The 24,814-nt window shown below is 39.3% G+C and overlaps 1 pseudogene; it reads left to right on the top strand.

Moving 5' to 3' along the window:
- Positions 1-10,358: 10,358 nt before the first annotated feature.
- Positions 10,359-10,458, top strand: LOC127133868 (uncharacterized; annotated as a pseudogene).
- The last annotated feature ends 14,356 nt before the right edge of the window (positions 10,459-24,814 follow it).

Raw genomic sequence — 24,814 nt, 5'->3', positions numbered from 1 at the left:
GATTGATTCTAATTTTAAGTTTGAATAGACCGACTTAGTTTTGATCCCTCTTTCTGCTTACTTTACATACCGATACCTAGGCAAATTAGCCAGACATGCTAAATAAATAAGAATCTATATCATGCATAAACAGACTCATTCCAGGCATGCAATGTAAATAAACAGTAGAATAAAACATTAAAAATTAAATAACTATTAAAGAACCTGAATGCGTAATACAATGGTCTTTGAACACTCCTCCACAAGCCGGTAGGATTTGTTCTTCGATTCTTCAATTACACAGTAAATTAAATCAAGGAAATAAAAAACTCGAATATAACGTAAGGTTAAATCCGGTATAAAGTTGCCCAGTAGTTTCCGGTGTAGAAACTACTACGCGAAAAATATCTAAAAGCTAAGAACGGGGAAAATAAATTGCAAGGGAAAAAGAAAACAAAGCTTGCAAAATAAAATAAATAAAGTGGACGATGCTGGAAAGGAAGAAAAATAGGCAAAGGCGTGAAAAATAAATTTGGCAGAGCTTCCGCAAAACTGAGCGTGCAAAAACTGTGTGTTCTTTTGGTTTGTGAGATGGCTATTTATAATAGCCTTGGTAGCAGCATTCCGTTTCTCCCATTCTTCAGCGTGGCTATATCCACGGCGTGCATATAGGAGACCAACTCCTTAACGTTATTCTTCAAGTCCTTTTGAGGGCGATACTTGCGCCACAAAGGTAGTGGGGTTGTGTGACGTTCGTCACACCATGTGTGACGTCCGTCACAAAGCTACTTCGCGTGACGCTCGTCACGCGTCCTGTGACGTCCGTCACAGGCACAGCATTGGTGACTTGTGCGCTTTGGGCTGGGCTTTGGCCTTTGGTTCCTTTTCTCTCCTTTTTGTTGCTTTTTACACCTCCTTTTCTTCCCTTTTTCACTTTTGCTTCAAAATGGGTACCTGATGTAAATAGAAAAGAAATACTGCATAATATCTGATGAAATGGGATAAATTAGCGTAAATGATAAAATAATTTAATTGAATTAAGTCTTAAAAAGCGATATAATTTCGTGTTATCAAACTCCCCCATACTTAAATCTTTGCTTGTCCTCAAGCAAAATTCAGTATAGAACTTATTAAAAGTTTTAGCCGGATGAAATTTTAAAGCACACATCAATTCGTACTAGGTTGCCAATGGATTTTTGTTTAGGAGGACTTGAGTTTAATCTTGACATCAACAACTACCGTCACAACTTAGATAACCCTACCTTATGCCAATCAGTTCAAGTACCCTATGATAGCTATCCTGGTTCCTTTAGTCTTATTTTGCCCGTTTTCATTCTAGTGAAATCACATTAAGCCCTTTATCCTTTCGCGCACATAGTGGAGTAACCGGTTAGTGACTATGATCCGCTTTTAGCTAGAAGTTCTGGTACATAAGTCGGATAACTTCATTATTCAGTCCATTGCAAATTGCGGGGGATCGAACCGTAGTCCGCCCTACCAAGTTCAGTACCAGATTCCTACTGAACCAATTCATAATGGATCTTTCGTATTGTGCTTTTGCATGATCTGCAACCTTTAGATTAAATGATCTGGTAAGGATCACCTAGTTTAATTTTCTTAGGTTACTTTGGGGATCATTCACTTATATTCATCGGCTCTCCACGTAGTTTGCTATTAAGATGGTGCTGACTTCTGTATAAACTACTTGGGGTTGCCATAGAACTAAAAGTTCAAGGAGTTCGGTATAATAGGTACTTATCCTGATCTAACATATTGAGGTTCTCAGAGCGTTGTTATGGTAATGATTTTGTTTTGATTTCACTCAAATTTTATAAAGTAGGCGACCTTTATACTTATTGGGTGTGTTAAAATTTTTGTTATGGCTCAAGAAAGTTGAGGGAAATAGATAATAGAAACTTTTCACCTTAAGGACTTAACTTAAAAAATATTTTGTTTTTATAAGGAAATAACAATGAAAAGGGAGAGTACAAACTTGAAACAAAGATGAGAATGGAAAGAATAATTTCCCCCCCATACTTGAACTAAACATTGTCCTCGATGTTTGAAGGGAAAGTAATACAAAATGGAAAGGAAAAAGAAAAATACAACTAAGGCTGCCTTCCACCTCTGGTTCTTGGTCCTGGTGATCTTTGACGTATGTCTAAGCTGTCGAATCTGCTAAACAACTCAGTAAACCGCTGGTCGGTTATGGCATTCCGAGCATCCTGTTGCTGTTGCATTTGACGCATCATCTGCATCATATCTGCATTCTGTGCCTGCATTCCATCGATAGCATCCATAATGTCATCGTTGGTCGCAGGCCTTCGTCGTCGACGACGTTGGGAGGATGGGCCGGCTGCATTACTGGAAGGGTTGAGCGGGACTGACGGTTGTGTTGGCGGATGATCACCTTGTTCCATTTCTTCAAACTCATTTGTTTGCTGGTTTGTTTGTGAAGGTTCGGTGGTTTCAGGAGCGCTAAGATCGTAGAGGTGGCGGTTCGGGTTTGTGACATCGGTTAGGGTGGTATTGGGTAGCACAACACTTGGGACTGCTTGGTTGTTCACCATCAGATAATAGCCTCCGCCTACTCTGTTTTTAATCAGGCGGCTGGAGCGACAATAGCTGATATCCATAGACAGGGGTGGTAGGGATTCTAAAGTTTGGAGTTTATCCCCTAGGTTCAGGCCAAGTGCTATGGAGGTTATTAATCCACCAATTATGAATGGTTGCCGGCCTCTAGCATATAAGGTGCGGATATGATGAAGGAGAAAAGAGGCGGCGTTTACCGTAGTATCCGTTTCGAAAACGCACTGGAGGAAAAAGAGTTCTTTTGAGTTGACCTTACTGTTGTTTGGTCTTCCAAAGAGTGTGTTTTGCAGGATACGGAGAAAATAGCGGATGGTGGGGTTATGGATGTGGGAGAGAAGGAGTTCTTCCCAGTTGTAGGTATTTATACCGGAAATTTTCTTAAAAAGGTCGAAAACTAGAACTGTGTTCCAGTTTGAGGTTGGGGGAATTCTGGCATGGAGCAGACCTTCTGTGGGAAATTGTAGCATGGCACTCAATTGGCGTTGGGTTAGAGAGTACTCGGTGTTAAACATACGGAAGGTTGCTGTACCGGTTAGAAATTCACCTTCACCGGCGGGAGTGGTGTAGTCGTAAGAACTTAGGAATTCTAAGGTTAGGGAAGGATAGGTGGGTTGGTTATGGGTGCAAAGGAAGGTTAAATCGGCTCTACGGAGCATCCACTCGATACCTTGGAGTAAGCCCAATTGTTGTAAACAAGTTAAATCGGGGTACCTGGTGGGAGCGACGCCTCGCTGTTGGAAGCGCTCGAATTGCTCTTGCTGATAGTTGTCATCTCCGGATCGGAAGATGATATTTCCGAAATTTTGATTTCCCGCCATTGTGATGAATTTTTGAATGAGTGATTTGGAAAAGAAAAGAAGTGTATATTTGATATGAGAGAATTGTTTGTGGTGAAAGAAGGAAGTTTGGAGGGTATTTATAGGTAAAATGTGGGAGGTGAAAAGAAAGAGTGGTTGAAAAGTAATTAATTGTGGTAAATGAAAAATGAATGGGGAATGTAAAAAGGTAAGGGGTGTAACGTTCGTCTCCAACGGCTCCCTAACGTTCACATATCTGAGAGGCGTTACGCTCGTCACAAAGCTGTGACGCTCGTAACAAGTACTAAGTGTGCCGTCCGTCATGGGTGGTGTGACGCTCGTCACACTTCCTTTTTGGAAAGGCTTAGTAGCGCTTCACAGAATCACTTGGTAGCGTAATTTAATATTTTATTCTGCTTATGAACGTTTTAGTCTGTAGTTTAATTTAGTATGCATGCTTACTTGCTTTGTATAATAATAATAAGTAATAACAGTAGAGCATAATAGGCATTGCAAAATAGATTAACTAAACAGCTTCAATAAAAAGGATCATAATGTATTACAGGAAGGGAAAATAATAAAATGAAATAGAAATAAACATGAATTCAAATAACATTAATGAAAAAATCTAGCCTAAAACTAAATAACTTAGAAAGAAAAATAACTAAATTCCATCTATCTTCGGATCTCTGGCCGGAGGAGTAAAAGAGTTAACATGATGCCGTAACATACGTAACTGACTTGCCGTACTGCTCATGTGTTCTAGGACTGCAAGTCTCAAGCTGTGGAAATCTTCCCTGAGGGCGTTTTGTTCTGACATCAAAGCTTCAATGACAGTTTTAATATCTGTTCCTGGCATATGATGTCGGAGATCAGGCATGGCTGATCCTTCGGTCAGGACGGGCTGAGGAGGAGGATCAATATCATGGTAGCCGGATGGAGTCTGAGGGTCAGATTCAGCAAGAGAGATATGGTCAACATAGTGCTCATAGTCATCACAAATCTCATAATCCTGGATGGATTCAGTGGATCCAGCAGGAGTTGGGGTTTCATTCAGGTTATAGAGCCAGTTCCTTTGGTTATGAACACTAGTCCTAGGATCGGGCAGGGTGAATAGGCAGAGAACCTGGTTATCAATAACAAGCTCAAACTCATCAGACCCTATGTTTGCTATAAACATAGTGTTGAAGAGGAAAGGTATACTCATAGTGGTAATGCCACAAAAAGGGTTCAGGTCAAGCATAGGCTGACGTAGTCCAATAGCATTACCTATCATAGTTATCAGGCCGCCTATTCTAATGGGTGCTCTCTCATCCTGGATAAGGTGGTCCAAATTAGCTAACATAAAAGTAGCACCGTTTACTGGACGGTTCTGGGAAGCACAAAATATGATGAAGAGTTCATCACGTGAAACTGAAGTACTATTTGGCTTCTTCCCAAATAAAGTGTGGGTCAGGATCTTATGGAAATAGCGAAAAGCCGGGTTATGTATGTTTCCAGAGAGAAACTCATGTTCTTCGGGCTCATCATTTCCAGTCAGCTTACCCCAAAAGTGTTCAAGCTCTCTATATTCAAGAAGTTCTTCCTGGCTTATAGTGAATGTATCAAAGGAGGTAGGAAAACCCAAAAGGTTGGTGAAGTCTCTAGTATTAAATTGGTACTCCATATTGAACATTCTGAACTGGATAAAACCTCTGGTAATTCCTTTTCCATGGCTAGGTAGATAGATTAATGAACTAAGGAATTCTAATGTGAGCCTCCGGTAGGTGGTGAAAGGTCTCAGAATAGGGGAGGTCTCCCATCCTATCTGATTCAGCAAAAACAGGACACTCTGTCTCAGTCCAAGGGCAGTCATAGCCCAATCATCAGCATATAAACTAGGTAGCATCTCTCTAGTGGCTAGTTCTTCAAACCTTCGTTTCTGAGCCATTCCTCTGAACTTGATACCCATACGGTCAAAATGTCCCATCTGGTTAGTGTTAACTAGAGAAAAGAAAACATGAGTTTAAGTCAGGATTTGGCCAAATGCCGAAAGAAGAATAGAATTATTATTAATATATATAGATATATTTTTTTTCTTTTTGAATAAATCAATAATGAATACTAAATAGAAATTAAAAGAATAATTAAGAGAGAAATAGAGAAATGATAATAATAATAAAATAATAAAATAACAGATTAATTTGTGGGTTGTCTCCCACTAAGCGCTTTGTTTAAATGTCGCAAGCTCGACAAAGAAACTGTTAAATATTGTCTATGAGTCCTGGGGGCGTTTCGTCTAAGTGTAGAATTTGCGAATCCTCGTTGGTTTCCGCATAGTGATAATGTTTCAGACGTTGCCCGTTTACGGTGAACGGTTCTGTAGATTGTCCTTTAATTTCTACCGCTCCACTGGGAAAGATTTTAGTGATATGGAAAGGTCCTGACCATCTGGATCGTAGTTTTCCCGGGAATAATTTTAGTCTGGAGTTAAATAAGAGTACTGCGTCGCCTTGCTTGAAGATTTTCCTTGATATACGCTTATCATGCCATTGTTTTGTTCTTTCTTTATAGATTTTGGCATTTTCATAGGCGTCTCTTCTGAGTTCCTCTAATTCGTTTATGTCAAGGATTCTCTTTTCACCGGCGGCTTTATAATTCAAATTTAAATTTCTAATAGCCCAATAGGCTTTATGTTCCAATTCTACTGGGAGGTGACAGGATTTTCCATAAATGAGCTTAAATGGGGTCGTCCCTATGGGAGTTTTATAAGCAGTTCGGTATGCCCATAAAGCTTCTGGTAATTTCAATGACCAATCTTTCCTTGAAGTGGCGACCGTTTTTTCTAGTATTTGCTTGATTTCTCTGTTAGATACTTCCACTTGTCCACTGGTTTGAGGGTGGTAAGGTGTTGCTATCCTATGTCTCACTCCATATTTAAGTAGTAGTTTTTCGAGTACCTTGGATATAAAGTGCGATCCACCATCACTGACTACTATCCTTGGGATGCCAAATCTCGGAAATATTATATTTTTAAAGAGTCTAGTTACTACTCGGGTGTCATTAGTTGGAGAAGCTATAGCTTCGATCCACTTTGATACGTAGTCAACCGCCACGAGTATGTATTTGTTACCGAAAGAGGACGGAAACGGTCCCATGAAGTCTATTCCCCACACGTCAAAAATCTCTACTTCCAAAATACCTTTTTGTGGCATCTCGTCACGTCTAGATATGTTTCCCGTGCGTTGACATCTGTCACACTCCTTAATAGCCGCATGTACGTCCTTCCATATAGTTGGCCAATAGAAGCCTGCTTGTAGGATTTTAGAGCAGGTCTTGGATGTACTTGTGTGTCCACCATAAGGCGCGGAGTGACAGTGTTGGATTATATTTTCTACCTCTTCTTCGGGTACACATCGACGGAAAATACCATCGGGACCTCTTTTGAAAAGTAAGGGATCATCCCAGTAATAGTGTTTTATGTCGTGGAAGAATCTTTTCTTCTGCTGGTAAGATAAAGTAGGTGGAACTATTCCGGCAGCTAAATAATTAACTAGATCAGCGTACCATGGTATGACAGATATAGCTAAGGTGGTTTCTACTTGCATGTCGGAGTTGTTCTCTTCCAAAGTAGCTATGAGTTTGTCATACGAGAAATCATCATTAATGGATGTTCTTTCTGGTTCAAGGTTCTCAAGTCTAGAGAGGTGGTCTGCTACTACGTTCTCAGTTCCTTTCTTGTCCTTAATTTCTAAGTCGAATTCTTGTAGTAACAAGATCCATCTTAGGAGTCTAGGTTTAGCATCCTTTTTTGTTAGAAGGTACCTGATAGCAGCGTGGTCGGTGTAAACTATTATTTTGGCTCCTACCAAGTAAGAACGAAATTTATCTAGCGCAAATACTACTGCTAGGAGTTCTTTCTCGGTTGTGGCATAATTCATCTGTGCTTCATCCAGGGTTCTGCTAGCGTAATATATAACATGGAGCTTTTTATCCTTTCTTTGTCCTAAAACAGCACCTACAGCATAATCACTGGCATCGCACATTATTTCGAATGGTTCATTCCAGTCTGGTGTCTGCATAATGGGTGCGGAGATCAATGCTTGTTTAAGAGTTTGAAATGCTTTTAAACAGTTATCGTCGAATATGAATTCAGCATCTTTCATTAATAGTCCGGTTAAGGGTTTAGTTATCTTAGAGAAGTCTTTGATGAATCGTCGGTAGAAACCGGCGTGTCCTAAAAAGCTTCGTACTTCTCTCACGGTTCTTGGGGGTTGAAGATTTTCGATTACCTCTATTTTGGCTTTGTCTACTTCAATTCCTCTGTTCGAGATGATGTGTCCTAAAACAATTCCTTCTTGTACCATAAAGTGGCACTTTTCCCAATTAAGTACTAAGTTTACTTTTACACATCGTTCAAGAACTCTTTCCAGGTTTTCAAGGCATTCTTCGAAACTTTGTCCGTATACAGAAAAGTCATCCATGAATACTTCCATGATGTTTTCGAGAAAGTCGGCGAAAATTGCCATCATGCATCTTTGAAAAGTTGCAGGGGCATTACACAGACCAAACGGCATTCGTCTATACGCGAAGGTACCAAAAGGGCATGCGAATGTTGTCTTTTCTTGGTCATCAGGGTGAATTGGTATTTGAAAGAAGCCTGAATAACCGTCTAAATAACAGAAATGTGAATGTTTAGCTAATCGTTCTAACATTTGGTCAATGAATGGTAAAGGGAAATGATCTTTTCGGGTTGCTTTGTTTAGTTTCCTATAATCAATGCACATTCTCCATCCCGATTCGATTCGTTTAGTTATAGTTTCTCCTTTTTCGTTTTCAATAACGGTTATGCCTCCTTTCTTTGGTACAACGTGTACAGGACTGACCCATTTGCTATCAGATATAGGATATATAATACCTGCTTCTAATAACTTGGTTATTTCTTTCTTTACTACCTCACTTAGGATCGGATTTAGTCTTCTCTGGTGTTCCCTAGAGGTTTTACCGTCTTCTTCTAACATGATGCGATGCATACAAATAGAAGGGCTTATTCCTTTAAGATCGGTTATGTGGTATCCTAGTGCGGTTGGATATTTTCTTAAGATATGTAGGAGTTTTTCTGTTTCGAGTCTTCCTAGATCTGCATTGACTATCACGGGTCGTTCAAGTTCTAAGTCTAGGAATTCATATCTCAGATTTTTGGGAAGTGTTTTCAAATCAGGGGTTGGTTTGTTAAGACACTGCGTAGGATCTGGTGTTATTGCTAAGCATTGTTTAGATTTGTCTTCTAAAAGATGGTCTGATGATTTGTCTTCTCCTGACTCTGCTTCTTTTATGCATTCATCGATGATATCCATGAAGTAACATGTATCTTCTATTGCAGGTGCTTTCAAGAATTTGGAAAGAATGAATTCAATTTTCTCTTCACCTACTTCGAAGGTGAGTCGTCCTCGTTTTACGTCTATGATTGCACCGGCAGTTGCTAAGAATGGTCTTCCTAGTATAATAGGTGTAGTATCATCTTCTCTAATGTCCATAATTGTGAAGTCAGTGGGAATGTAAAACTGACCTATGCGTACGGGAACGTTTTCAAGGATTCCTACAGGATATTTGATGGAACGATCCGCTAGTTGTACAGACATCTTGGTCGGTCTTAATTCTCCCATTTCCAGTCTCTTACATATGGATAGAGGCATAACGCTAATTCCGGCTCCTAAGTCGCATAAGGCTTTGTCGATGACAAATTTTCCTATGTGACAGGGTATAGAGAAACTACCCGGATCCTTGAGTTTAGGGGGCATGTTTTGGATTATAGCGCTACATTCGGCAGGGAGTGTAACGGTTTCGCTATCCTCAAGTTTCCTTTTATTAGAAAGAATTTCTTTTAAGAATTTAGCATATGAGGGCATCTGCGTAATAGCTTCGGTAAATGGAATTGTAACGTTTAATTGCTTAAGGAGATCGACAAATTTTCTAAATTGGCCTACATCTTTGGTTTTAACAAGCCTTTGAGGGTAAGGTATAGGTGGTTTGTAAGGTGGTGGAGGTACATAAGGTTCCTTCTTTTCTAGGGTATCCTTATTACTCTCTTCCTTTTCCTTAGGTTCACTTTCCTCAGTAGATTTCTTAGGGTTTTGGTTTTCTATCCTTGGATCAGACGGTCCTTCCACTTCCGTTCCACTTCTTAATATAATTGCATGAGCTTGGCTTCTCGGATTAGGTTGGGGCTGTCCAGGGAATGTACCGGTTGGTGCAGCAGTAGGTGCTTATTGTTGAGCTACTTGAGATATTTGGGTTTCTAACATTTTGTTATGCGTAGCCAAGGCATCTACTTTGCTTGCTAGTTGTTTAAGTTGTTCGCCAGTGTGTATGTTCTGGTTTAAGAAATCTTTATTGGTTTGTTGTTGGGAAGCTATAAAGTTTTCCATCATGATTTCCAAGTTGGATTTTCTAGGGGTATTATTGTTAGGATTTGGTTTCTGATATCCCGGAGGTATAGATGGGGTTTGATTCGGAGACTGTCCAGGTGCGTATAAAGCATTATTACTCTTATATGAAAAGTTTGGATGGTTCTTCCAATTTGGGTTATAGGTATTCGAATAGGGGCTTCCTTGAGCATAGTTTACTTGCTCTGTTTGGATTCCAGTCAAGAGTTGACATTCCGCAGGAGTGTGGCCTTGGATTCCACAGACCTCGCAATTCTGAGTTATAGCAACCACGGCGGTTGGTGGTGATACGTTTAAACTTTCAATCTTCTGGACCAAAGCATCCACTTTTGCATTGACGTGATCAAGGTTACTTATCTCGTACATGCCAGTTTTCGGTTGAGGTTTTTCCACTGTTGTTCGTTCGGTTCCCCACTGATAGTGGTTTTGGGCCATGCTCTCGATAAGCTGGTAAGCATCAGCATAAGGTTTGTTCATTAGTGCACCACCTGCAGCGGCGTCTATTGTTAACCTTGTATTGTATAAGAGACCATTATAAAATGTGTGAATTACCAACCAGTCTTCCAAACCATGGTGTGGGCAAAGTCTCATCATGTCTTTGTATCTTTCCCATGCTTCGAAAAGAGACTCGTTGTCTTTCTGTTTAAATCCGTTTATCTGGGCTCTTAACATAGCTGTTTTGCTTGGCGGAAAATATCGGGCAAGAAAAACTTTCTTCAACTCGTTCCATGTGGTGACTGAGTTGGAAGGGAGAGATTGAAGCCATCTTCTAGCGCTATCTCTTAATGAGAAAGGAAAAAGACGAAGTCGAATTGCCTCTGAAGTGACACCATTAGCTTTAACAGTGTCAGCATATTGAACAAATACGGATAAATGAAGGTTTGGATCTTCGGTAAGATTTCCAGAGAATTGGTTCTGTTGCACAGCCTGCAACAGTGAAGGTTTAAGTTCAAAGTTGTTTGCTTCGATTGCGGGCGGAGCAATACTTGAATGCGGTTCATCTTGCGATGGAGCGGCGTAATCTCTAAGAGCACGAGCTGGTTCTGCCATCTCGGTTAAAGAAGGAAAAATGTTTTTGATATCAGGAAGGTTTATAGGAGGGAGATTGTTTTCAGCACGATATTCCCGAATTCGTCGTAAGACTCGGAGATATAGTTCGATATCGTTGATTCGTAGATAGAGCGGTTCGCCTTGAGAGCGAGTGCGTGGCATACAAATCAACGAAAGAAAGAATAGAAGGAAAAAGAAACCTTAGTCTCTACAGCGTAACGGAAGAGTTACGATATCGATTGAATAGAAGTCCCCGGCAACGGCGCCAAAAACTTGATCGCTCGACTGTGTGAGTCGAGAATGGGATACAAACTGCAAGTGCACAGTTCTATCGCGTAGTTTTAAAAGATATCGATCCCACAGGGACTTATGAATCGATGTACCGTTATCTAAGGTTACTACGTAAATCTAAGGTGAAAATGTTTGATTGTTTGGGGAAAGGAGCTAAGAGCTAAACTAAAATCTAGATTAAATATTAATAAAACGGATATCGGTATGTAGTTCGTCAAAACTAGGGAATCAATTCCTTGTCGGTCTCTCGGTTTTAAAATAAATCGTTTCGACTAACTTTATTGGTTAAAGGTTTTATCTCAAACTCTCGCTCTGTTGAAGAAACCATGATCTTATGTTAATGTTGCTGTCACTCATAATTAAGTCAAAAATCATATTTTGAAAACAATAAAGTTGCAGAAACTCTTTTTAAGAAAATACTGACCGTTTTAAACACCCTTATCTCAAACTTTCGCTCTGTTGACTTAGGTTATACAATTAAATCTAAATGCTTAACTCTCGTCCTCACATTCAATCTTTAAAATACTTTTTGAAAAAGGTCAGAATTTAATTAATTCTAAAACTTGCTCTCGCCCTGAGATAGATTTAATGACTAACTTACACTGTCCAGTTAAAACCTCAAACTCTCGCTCTGTTGGTTTCAACTTCTTTATGTCTTTTACTTTTGTAAAAAATCTTGTTATTAAACCTGTAAGTTAAGACCATAAAAAGATTGATTCTAATTTTAAGTTTGAATAGACCGACTTAGTTTTGATCCCTCTTTCTGCTTACTTTACATACCGATACCTAGGCAAATTAGCCAGACATGCTAAATAAATAAGAATCTATATCATGCATAAACAGACTCATTCCAGGCATGCAATGTAAATAAACAGTAGAATAAAACATTAAAAATTAAATAACTATTAAAGAACCTGAATGCGTAATACAATGGTCTTTGAACACTCCTCCACAAGCCGGTAGGATTTGTTCTTCGATTCTTCAATTACACAGTAAATTAAATCAAGGAAATAAAAAACTCGAATATAACGTAAGGTTAAATCCGGTATAAAGTTGCCCAGTAGTTTCCGGTGTAGAAACTACTACGCGAAAAATATCTAAAAGCTAAGAACGGGGAAAATAAATTGCAAGGGAAAAAGAAAACAAAGCTTGCAAAATAAAATAAATAAAGTGGACGATGCTGGAAAGGAAGAAAAATAGGCAAAGGCGTGAAAAATAAATTTGGCAGAGCTTCCGCAAAACTGAGCGTGCAAAAACTGTGTGTTCTTTTGGTTTGTGAGATGGCTATTTATAATAGCCTTGGTAGCAGCATTCCGTTTCTCCCATTCTTCAGCGTGGCTATATCCACGGCGTGCATATAGGAGACCAACTCCTTAACGTTATTCTTCAAGTCCTTTTGAGGGCGATACTTGCGCCACAAAGGTAGTGGGGTTGTGTGACGTTCGTCACACCATGTGTGACGTCCGTCACAAAGCTACTTCGCGTGACGCTCGTCACGCGTCCTGTGACGTCCGTCACAGGCACAGCATTGGTGACTTGTGCGCTTTGGGCTGGGCTTTGGCCTTTGGTTCCTTTTCTCTCCTTTTTGTTGCTTTTTACACCTCCTTTTCTTCCCTTTTTCACTTTTGCTTCAAAATGGGTACCTGATGTAAATAGAAAAGAAATACTGCATAATATCTGATGAAATGGGATAAATTAGCGTAAATGATAAAATAATTTAATTGAATTAAGTCTTAAAAAGCGATATAATTTCGTGTTATCACTTGAAAGGACCCCTAATCTAAACTCTCTTTGTCCATTCCTCTTATTGCATTGTGAACTTTTTGATTGTTTGCTCTTGTGTGATAGGGATTCCAAACTTGAGCTAATTAGAAGGACCATTGTCATGAACATCCAAGTTAAGAGAGACAAGCCAATTGGGAGATCCTAGGAGCTTGATTGAATATTTGCTTGATTGCTTGAGTTAATTGCTAAGTCCAAAGGAAAGGAGCAACTTGAATCATCTTTATGATCTCAAGAAAGGAACTCCAAGGGTTTTATTCTCTTCTCTCATCTTTACATGTTTAGGACTAGCCCTTCTCTTCTTCTCTCCACTATAACCCAAGCCAAACTCATTTTGTGCAAACATTGACATTGTTTTCAAAACTAGAAACATAGGTCATATGCCTTTGATTTTTCAAACTCTTTTCATTAATACTTATTTTGAATTGAATCTTAAGTCAACTTTGACTTCATTTTGTGAATACCTCTAACTTGTAAATACAACTCACTTCATTTTGTTAAAACCTTTTTTTATATAAACATGAGTCATTAGTTTGAGTTATCATAGTGGTTGATGTAAACCTCACCTCATCCTTAGTGATTGGACTATAAGTCTTCCATACTTATTATAGGGTGGATCCCTTACTAGTATGTTGAAGCTCTCCTCACATGGTGGATTGTTGGTTTAGGTTGATTTTTCTCCCTTTGATAACAAAAGACCTTAAGGCTTTTGTTCAAATCAATTCACCAACTTATTTTGAGATTTTTACCCTGAACTACGAGGTTTTGATCCTACCTTTGTGATGGTACGTAGGCAATGGGTTCATCCATTCAAACAATAAAATTGTAAATAATCTATATATTCTTTTCTCATCTCCCCAATCATGTTTGCACAAATATTTTCACAAATGCCAACCTACCATACAACATTTGCAAAAAGGTCTCCCTTAGAGTACTAAGGATGTTTTGGGTGCTTAAAACCTTCCCATTTCATAACCAACCCCCTTACCCAGATCTCTGACATTTTTATTAGTTTTTGATTTGATAAAACTTCTCGGTTTTTGTTCGCTTTCTAACCTTTCCTTTGGATAAATAGAAGTGCGGTGGCGACTCGAATTGTATGCTTACTTTTGATTTAGTCAATAAATCTAAAGGTAACGAATACCCCGCTACAACGTCGACTTCATCCTCATCACGATTCTGAAGTATTTCAATCATACCCTAGTCCAGCATCTCTTGGATGTCCTTTCTAACTTGTCGGCATCCTCTCTCGTTGATAGTGTACACCTGGCACCTATCATGGTCATGCTCATAGTGATTGTATCCATACAACAGTTTATGCATCTCGACCAAAGATTTCCTGATATCATTGACATACAAGACTTTATATTTACCAGGGCAACCCTGGACCATATTCACAGCAGCTTTCCCATGCCCGGGCAATGGGTTCTTCTTCACATTAGGACCTACGTCCTCGAAAAACAAAATACCGTTTCTAACAAGGTCTTGCACCTTGGTCTTCAAAGGATAACAATTTTCCACATCATGTCCGGGAGCACCGAAGTGATATACACAGTGAAGTTCAGGCTTATACCACCACTGAGGGTTGGTCGGTACAACGGGAGGGTCTCGTGGAGTAATCAGTTTTCTATCGATCAGAGAAGGATAGAGTTCAACATATGTCATTGGAATTGGATCAAAAGTGACCCTCTTCCTATCGTAGTTGGTGCTGGTGTTATTGTTGTTTCGAGGCTGGTAGGCCTGTTGTGGACGATGTTGTTGTTGATATTGTTGTTGTTGTTGTTGATGTTGAACTTATCTAAAGGCAGGTGCTATATGAGCCACCTAGTATTGGTTAACGGCAGGCGCACGTTCTTCCTCTTCATAAAGGGTCTTCTCTTGATATGGGAGGACACGGCGTGTGCCTCTCCCTCCTTCTTCTTCGTAAAGCTCCCATATCTCTTTGCCGAAGAGCTGTCTTCTCTGGATAGACGTCCTTCTCGGACTCCCTCTTCCAGTCTCATTCCCATATTCACCATTTCGGTGAAGTCTGAGGGAGCACTGGCGATCATCCTCTCATAGTAGAAAGAACTCAAAGTCTTCAAAAATATCTTTGTCATTTCTTTCTCTTCAAGGGGTGGCACTATCTGAGCTGCCAATTCGCGCCATCTCTGGGCGTACTCTTTGAAAGTCTCTTTCTCTTTCTGGGACATCGCCCTCAACTGGTCCCTATCAGGAGCCATATCCATATTGTATTTATATTGCTTGACGAAGGCCTCGCCAAGATCGTTGAAGGAGTGGATGTTCGAACTCTCCAAACCCATGTACCACCAAAGCGCAGCACCATAGAGACTGTCCTGGAAGTAGTGGATAAGAAGTTGATCATTATCTGTTTGCGTTGACATCTTGCGAGCATACATCACAAGATGGCTGAGTGGGCATGTGTTTCCCTTATATTTCTCAAAGTCAGGCACTTTGAACTTAATAGGGATCTTAACATTGGGCACAAGGCACAACTCAGCAGCATTTTTACCGAAAAGGTCCTTATCCCTCAGAGTCTTCAGTTCCTTGCGCAGCTCAAGGAATTGGTCTTTCATCTCGTCCATCTTTTCATAAACGTTTGGGCCCTCAGATGGCTCAGAATGATAGATGGTGTCTTCAACTCTGGGTAAGGTGTGCACGACGGGAGGTGGCACAGAAAGGACCGGGCTAGATGCCGGTAGAGAAGCGAGAGTAGGAGCAAAACCCTCAGGTACAAAGTTGGCGGGCATTCCCCAAGGGAACCCGGCTGGCATAGTTGGAGCAAAATGGGCTGTTGCAGCAGGCACAGTCGAAGAGGCTACCTCTGATATAACAGTCCTCGCGGGAGGAGTTGCAGGAGTTGGCGACGATTGGCTCTAAGCAGCCAGCACTGACTCCATCATGGCAGTCAGCCTAGCAATGTCATCTTTCAGTTCCTGGTTCTCTTGCTCTAGATGCTCCATGATCTTTGGAAGATTGGCCCTTGTATTATACCGGTGCATCAGCTTGTCTTCAAAATAAATGAAGAGCAGAGAGTTAGACCACTGATCAAGAAGCTCAGAACAAAACCTGCTTATGCATATGATGCATGCAATGCTTGTGCATATGATTTGTTTTTATTTGAGGAACTTTATAGAGATCTATTTGCAAATATTTGAAAATATTAATCTTTTAAGACATATATGGAATATTCATAGCAATAATAAAATTTTACACCAAAGAAGTAGTACAGTTTTGGTAACCAAATACAATACAAGAGAAAAGGAGAATAAGCATCCCATGGAGCCCTAGAAACAATCGTCCAAAGCTCTCGAGATCGGAAGATAAGCTACACGAAGCCTCTTCACCTCTCTCTCATAAGCTGCTTCCATGTCGGCCTTCTCCTTGGCAAGTCGATCATACTTCCTCTTCCAAAACCTGGATGACTGAGGAAGAAGAGAAGTAACCATATCATCAGGCTCATGAATAACCCGATGCTCCAGAAATTCTATCACAGCATCCTTATCTCTGAGTTGCTGAAGTAGTTCCTCTCGCTCACGAACCCATGCACGCGACCGATCTTCATCTCTCAACTCCTCTACTCCTTGGTTAGGGAGGGTTGAAGGCCCAACCATAACCATAGGGGTAGGTCTCGGATAATCATACGGCATACGGTACTCGAGAACTCTCTTCCTCACCCAAGCGGTATAGGGTTCCAAAGCAATGCAATTCTTCAGACCAAGCTCTTTCCTTCCCTTCCTATGAACTTTGCACCAGGCACAGACCATCCTCTCCTTCAAGTTTTGAGGATCTTTACCCTCTTAAAAGAACACACCCTTTAACAAAATGTTATTAGGTTTATCCTTTAAGGGGAACCCAAGCTGACGGCGAGCCAAAACAAGGTTGTAGTTAATTCCACCACACGTACCAAGAAGAGGCACATTGGAGAATTCACCACAAGAGTCAATAATCTGGACACCATCATACACACGGTTATACCAAAAGATATCATCATTAGTGAGAGACATGAGTCTCGTAGACCACCGTAGACATCCCTTGTTCTCCTTGAAGGCGAGCGTCTGTGGCAAGTGAGAAATAAACCACTTGTACAACAGAGGCAAACAACACACAATAGATCCACCACCCTTTGCATTCCTCATATGCAAAGAGAAATAAGTGTCACCCAACAGAGTCGGAACGGGATTAAGAGTAGAGAAAATCCTAATAGCGTTCACATCCACAAAATTGTCGATGTTGAGGAATAACACTAGCCCATAGATGAGAAGTACAAATATGGCTTCAAAGGCGTCCTCACTCATGGCCTTCCCAAACAAAGTAGCTTGGGCAATGAGGAAATCAGATGGGAGACCTTGAATTCCACCTTTGGTAGTCATATGAGCAACAATCTCAGATATATCTATATGAAGCAAGTCAGCAATCTCTTGGGAAGAAGGAACCCTCTCCAAACCACTGAACGACAACTGATCCAAGATAGGTATACCCACAAGATAGGCATACTCCTCAAGTGTAGGCAAAAGCTATAAATCCGGAAAAGTGAAGCACCGATACAGAGGATCGTAGAACTGCACTAGCACACTCATCAGACCTTCATCCACCTGAGTAGAAAGAATAGACAGAAGCTTCCCATGGCGAGCTTTGAACTCCAAAGGCTCTAATACTTAAGATGTCAAACTCCTTAACTCTTTCAAGTCGGGTTGTCTGAAACTGTACTTCTTCGTATTCCTTCTTTGCTTATCCATGTCTGAAAATTTGCAAATAGACCTCTTAAGTTCCTTGAAAATTTTCTTGTTGATGATATGGATGCAAATGAATGCATGAATGCATGGATGCAACAATCACACTCAAGGATCAAGCAAGTCACGCCAACAAAGGTCACGGGATGGCCTAAGTTATCTTCAATATCAATCATCCATTTTGGTGGATCATGGTTTACACCTTATCAACACCCAAGTTCCATTGATATTGAAGATATACGAGAACGGATCAACCGCGAATCAAGGGTTTATTGTAAGTCACGAGCATGGGGTCTCAGTTAAGAACCACCCAATGGGAGTGTACTATGGTTAAACCTGACAATCATGTTCTAAAAAGGTCCCCATACTCATCATCTCATCTTTAAGATATTATCGGATAAAACGACTACTCGTATTCCAAAAATATTCTCAAGAGAGACTCTTATGAGTGTAGTATCACGTAACAATCGTATCAAATATTACACTTGAACGAACTTCGTACTACGTCCTAAAATAGGCCAAGATGGGCTAGGTAATCTAAGGTCCTTGGCTTCTAAGGTTTATATTGGAAAGAGTAATTCCTAACCACGACTACTCGTGTGACATTATTGATCCCAACAAGACCTCCACCAAGTGAATGGGCTTGCAAGTCAACTTGCTAAGTAATAACTCCACACAAGTCAACAAGACTATGCCATTCTCCTATCATAAGTGCACTCGAGTTCGGGTAAAGAACTCATCTCACAAGAAACCATTAAGCATACAAGCAATTGATATATCAAGAAATTCATACATTACAAACAATACAGTCATCCAAAATTTGCGCAAAAATATGTCACAAATAAACATACAATACAACAAGCAAAAAGTAGGCAAAACCCACTAGGAATGATTTCATCCCCACCAGAGTCACCACTTTTCTGTAGCGGGGTATTCGTTACCTTATGGTTTATTGATTAAACTAAAAGTAAACATACAATTCGAGTCGCCACCGTACTTTTATTTGTCCAAAGGAAAGGCTAAAAAGCGAACAAAAGCCAAGTAAGAAGTTTTATCAAATAAAAAACTAATAAAAATGTCAGAGATCTAGGTAAGGGGGTTGGTTATGAGATGAGAAGGTTTTAAGCACCCAAAACATCCTTAGTACTCTAAGGGAACCTCTTTTTGCAAATGTTTGTTGTAGGTTGGTATTTGTGAAAATATGTGCAAAAGATTGGGGGGATGAGAAAAGAATATACATTATATTTACAAATTTGTTGTTTGAATGGATGAACCCATTGCCTACGTACCATCACAAAGGTAGGATCAAAACCTCGTAGTTCGGGGATTGTCATGCTTGCTCTCATCTTCATCTAGCCACTTCATTGAGCTTAGGAGTCTCCTAGGAGCATTGGCACACATGATTACTTGAGCTTCAAAACAAAAAAGTTAGTGACATATTTTTGTGCTTTTGGTTAGTTAAACAAAATAAGAAAAGCAATAATATACAATTCAAGTATGCTTGGTGGTCTCAAATCACTCACACAAGTCCCAACCCTAGGGTAAAGGAGCCACACATGCTATGATCCTTGAGGCAATGCAATGAGTAAATGATGTGATGCCATGAGGGATCTTAGGGTCAAAATTAGGGTCTTACAATTATATAAAAGAAACTCGTTTTACATACGAGGGAGTGAGATGAGAAAACAAGTTACATTAAGAAATTAAAAGAGAGGCACGACACGCAAGTCGTATTTTAAAATCCCAAAACAAAATAAAGGAAAACTAAGGCCATAACCGATCACCACAAGACAATAATAATAAACACATTATTATTATTAATTTAAGTTCTGTTAATTAAATAAACCAAATTAAATTTCGGCGACCGATCACACTACGTAGTGTTAGCCGGGGGTTCTGTTGCCCGGTCAGCGAATGGGGGTCAAGGGGAAGCGCCCCCTGCAGGGTTGCAGGGGTAGTGCCCCGATGCAAAATTTTAATGAATAATTCATTTGAAATCAACGTCGATTTTCGCATCAACACTCGATACTTTAAAGCATAACTCTTACGCAGTCACAACCCAAATCGCATAACTGTTTGACAGCATAACCCTTGTATCGTCATGAACCCTAATGCATCAATTTCATACCGTCAAACACACCTCGATTGTTAATTCAGTATGATTGATCAACACGTCATTGTTTCACCATACTTTCGTCGGATTCCGAAGTAAATGACCATTGATCGCTCAAAGGAAAAAAACCATTAAGTGTTTGAATGAATGAAATAGAAACAATATATCATGTATACCGTGTTTTGCATCAGAATTACTTATATCATATATCTAACTTGATCGATATCAATTGTGTAACCTATGGACTATCGGTGTATCGCTACTTCACCATACTAACGTCGGATTCCGAAGCATAGTCAACATCAATCATCCAAATCGTACACACATGATGCCAAATTTAATTACTCGTTTATTCTTTGATTCATTCTGTCTTTTAATCGTATTAATACGGAAAATACAAAAAATAAACAACTATCAAATACATGGTTTTGTAAGTGGCTCTGATACCACTGAAGGAGAATAGCGATCCAAAACGCAAAGGAAATTAAAAAAATTCTCCTTTAGTGATCCTTGCGAATGGGCATGATTAGTGATAGAATTGTTCCCTCTTCTGGAGATTGAAACCTTTGATCCAGATCTAAGGAGTGATCAGGAACATTGAATGGTAACAACGCCTCTACTCAGTCCACACGAACAAATTCCTTCAATCTCAGTGTTAGCTGCTACAAATGAAGGCTTTGAGTGAGTGAGAGAGAGAGAGAGAGAAACAAAATTTCAACTGCACAAATGCTTCTGCACAAGGGTTCTATTTATAGAATCACTTGTGTGGGCTACAAGCTAAAAAGCCTACTTAAGTGTATGTGGCCGATATCTTATGATATGCCAAAATCACTTAAGCGTGTGGTACCTTACCATATTTTGTATTCTACTTAAGTACATTGTACCTTACGATGTTCTACAATTCACTTAAGTGTACCGTACCTTACAGTGTTCCTTATTTACTCTATCTCTCATCAATTCGTCCTTTTTTGTGTGAACCTGTAAGTTTTCGCGACATTAGCAATTATATTAAATCACGTATTTAACATAATAAACAGTGAGCGGTATCTAGCAACACATCACTGCTACCCAAGACACGAAAATGTCATGTGATTGGACAAATCCTTTTGTGATAATACTTATTTGTATAATTACCCTTTTCCCCTTATGTCTATATTGAACACAAGGCATAGATTGTGTCATCCTTGTCCAGTTCAATATTGGGCCCTTAGACATTTATCCTGTTATGCATGATGGGAAAATTCCATCTAGGTCACTCATGTCCCTCAGCATGCTTCGTGGAGTATCCATCAACTGTCTTTATGGTCATCCAGTTACGGACAATGTTTGATCAGCAATAAGGTACTCGACTCGACATCTAGGGTCCATAGTGGTTTCAGGTCGAAGGGTGGTATACACCACTATCACCATGAGAATAACTTATGACACTTTGCATAACATTCTATATAGTATTCTCATAGCGAGTCAATCCAGTATAAATATTACTCTTAATATTCATACCCATGTTTAAGAATTGATAACTCCTTATCCATGATCCATGAGATGTGATCATCAGTCTATATACATAATAGTCTTAATGCTTTAATGTTATCCCACTTTACAATAAAGATGGACTACGGATACTTTAAGAATAGTGTCCTTATGTTTAATGGGATCTCATGATTAAGTCACACTTGATACATTAAACGGACTAGCTATTCTAGGGACTTTATTAAACAAACATAATAAAGAAAAAGCATTTTATTATTAATAAATAATTCGATACAAGTACCAAAAGTATTGGCCTCTATGGCTTACACCAACATTTTATGGATTTCGAGCGGATCCATGAGTATAACTAGGGGGTGACTTGCCTGGTCTACCTGTATTCGAAGTTGAGAGAGAGTTGTATGTGGAAGACGAAGCAGGTCACACGCATCGTGACACTATTGACAGTAATAATTATTGGTCTTTGAAAGTTTTTGTCATTTTCATTTCATCTTTGCAAAGCCATTACTGAAGACTCGTGTGTTCCTAACATTTTATTTCAGGCTTTCATCCTCTAGCACTTCTCGTGCATCTCTAGTCGGGCGAGTGTGCCTGAGTACACTAAGGATATATTGCGTGCTGCTGCTTTTATCCTTCTGAGGGGGAACCAGGCGGCCGAGCCTTTCAGAGTTTATCTTGATAGTTTGTTTGTTGAGGACATGCACTTTCATAATTATGTTTATCATCGTCAAACACGACCATTTGACGAGATATTGCTATACTTTGGATGGTTGGCATGCAGATCGTATCTCACTGCTACTCATCTACCCAAGCGCGTCATACGGTAGTTCGGCTACACTCATATTATTCTCAGACACCCTGCTGTCTCTGCACCTCCTGCCTTGACACGTAGACAGATAGAGGACACATTTGATGATTATAAGAGTCATCTGGTACTGGATGAGGCATGGGCTACCATAGCTGAGAGCGACTGGAGCTACGTCGACGGGTACATTAGATGGTTCTTCAGGGTGTCACATTCGTACATGGTGCATGCTGCTCCATGAGATCTGTTGAGACCATCTCATTAGGAGATACTTGAGGAGAAGTATGCACAACTAGATCATGTTGAGGATGTCTTGCACATGTGTCATTGCATAGTGGAGATTGTGCATGCATGCATTGGCAGAGGCATCTTCCCTGATGGGTATGATGTGAGGACGATCCTAGATGCCATCATGATGGAGGCACAAGGGGCATTGTTATACTAGAAATAATGTCGGAGAACAACGAGATTTAATGGTCAATGAGGTAGAGCTGGCAGAGGAGGTAGAGGAGAGGTTGTCAGACACACATAGTAGTCTCTTATTATATAATTGTAGTACTATGGTCTGTACTTTATTTTAACGGTCTTACTACTTAATTAATATTGATTGTACGACATTTTTGACATTTATTCATATTTTATTTTTATATCATATTTTTGGTCCATCTGGAATTATGTACGTCTATTTGTTTATTTAAAATTGTACAGTATATTTTGAATGATCATCTGAACACAAATAAACAACATATAACATGAAATACCTTTTTTGAGACGTATCAGAGATGTATCTTTGGAATATTTATGGAGATGCACCTCTGATACAATTCAAATGTAAATGACTTATGAGTGGGATGTTTTGAATGTTTTAAATTGTTACAGAGATGCATCTCCGAAATATTACAACGTTCATTCAGAATTTGGTGCATCCGGAGATGCATCTACGGAAACTAGGGGGACTTAAATAATTTCACATGGTAGCTAAGAAGTATTAAAGGTGCATTAAGAAATGATCAAAATAGAGGTGTTGCTGAAGTGATTTGATGTATGATAGACACATTTGAATTTTGAAGTTCGGACAACATGAAGGATATTTTAGTCCTTTTATAAAATGTACAATCACATGTGGTGTAGTGAACACGCCATTTTAAGAAATTCCTTCGATAATATAATTTTGTTGATTTAAGCATAAAGGAAAAAGGGGGAAAAGGAGTGTATTGAGAAACTTTATAAGCAAATTAAAGTTAGTTTTAAACATGCTTTTATTATTACAACATTTGTATTTATTTACTTTCTTAAAAAAAATACTCATGGGATGTGATTAAACTTAATGGCATGTTTATTTTTTACGAAAAAAGTTTGAGCATCTCATTCATAATAATTTGTTAATATATGTTGGGATGCCAATAAAATTATGAAAACAAATTAAATATGAGACCGCTCTTATTAGAGCATGAACAACCTTATTGATTTGTCTCCGGATGAACTCAACATTAGAGTTTTTAAAGTGGATAGTTAATAGTCTTTTGCATTATTAGATAATGGCTTAAGAGTATGAGATATTTGACATTTGATGATGCAAACTATATTACTCGTTTGGAGTCCAAATCAAACTCCATTATATCATGTTTACAATCATGAACCCACTTAATTATGGTTAGGAGGCATATAACTTCCATTGTGTCTGTAACGAGATTGGGGTTTAAGCACTAAGTCCAAACCATAACGAATTGTCATTTTTCATCCTTGATACATACCTCAATCCCTAATTTATGGTGTAAATTTGATAATGAGGTATCAGTGTTGCATTTGAATCGTCTGAGCGATAACTTTTTTCAAGTATATAGTATACTAATCAATTATATGAAATTATAACAACAACACTTGTTGTAGACATGATTTTGTAATAAAGGTTGTGTCGTACCTCGAAAAATGAGAACACGACGCTCGTAGAGGGTAATCGCACGCTCGCAGGATGGACTGAACAGAGTCGCCACCGAACTTTATTTATTCCCAAAATGGGAAAGGAGAAATATTGATAAATCCCCTAAAATAAAGGATAAGATATGGTCATCACAACCAATATCTGGGTTTGGGAGTCGGTTACGCAAGGGAAAAGTATTAGCACCCCTCACATCCGTTGTACTCAGCGGGAACCATTTAGTTAGTTTCGATGAATGTTAGTGTGTTGTTAGTTTTTAATCTTCTACTTATTTGGGACAGGGAAAGAGAGAGAAGAGAAATATTTTTGAATTTTATGATAGAGGACCTAAAAAGGGTTTTATTATTAGGGGGCAAAAAAGGAACTAAACCTAAACTTATTTAATGGGTCTGACAAGATTTCACAATCCTGCTCCTACGTATCTCCAGGTGCAATAGAGAATTCAAGGCTTACGTAGTTCTGGGTAGAAAATGTTTGTTTGTTTGTTGGTCGATTTTAGCGAAAGCTATCTTGTATTAATCGACGAAAAATATTATTTTACCCAAAATAGTTGAGGAGCGGACATTCACATCACATCGAATGGATTTACAAATCAATATTCAAAAAAATGCCACTTATCTCAACTCAACAATTGTGGATGAAGCATTGCTTTGCATCATCTTAAGATAAAATGTCTTTCATTTATGGAAAGATTTTGAAGATTAATCGCACGGCAGCGAGAAAAAGAGTTTGATTGGATGAATATTTTTTAAGGGAATGACGAACATTTGATGAAAACGAGACATAAGCCTCAGGATCAATCATTCGGGGTTCCACCAGA

Source organism: Lathyrus oleraceus, chromosome 3, assembly GCF_024323335.1.
Source record: "Lathyrus oleraceus cultivar Zhongwan6 chromosome 3, CAAS_Psat_ZW6_1.0, whole genome shotgun sequence".
NCBI classification, from domain to species: domain Eukaryota; kingdom Viridiplantae; phylum Streptophyta; class Magnoliopsida; order Fabales; family Fabaceae; genus Lathyrus; species Lathyrus oleraceus.
This window is presented reverse-complemented; position numbering and strand designations above follow the sequence as displayed.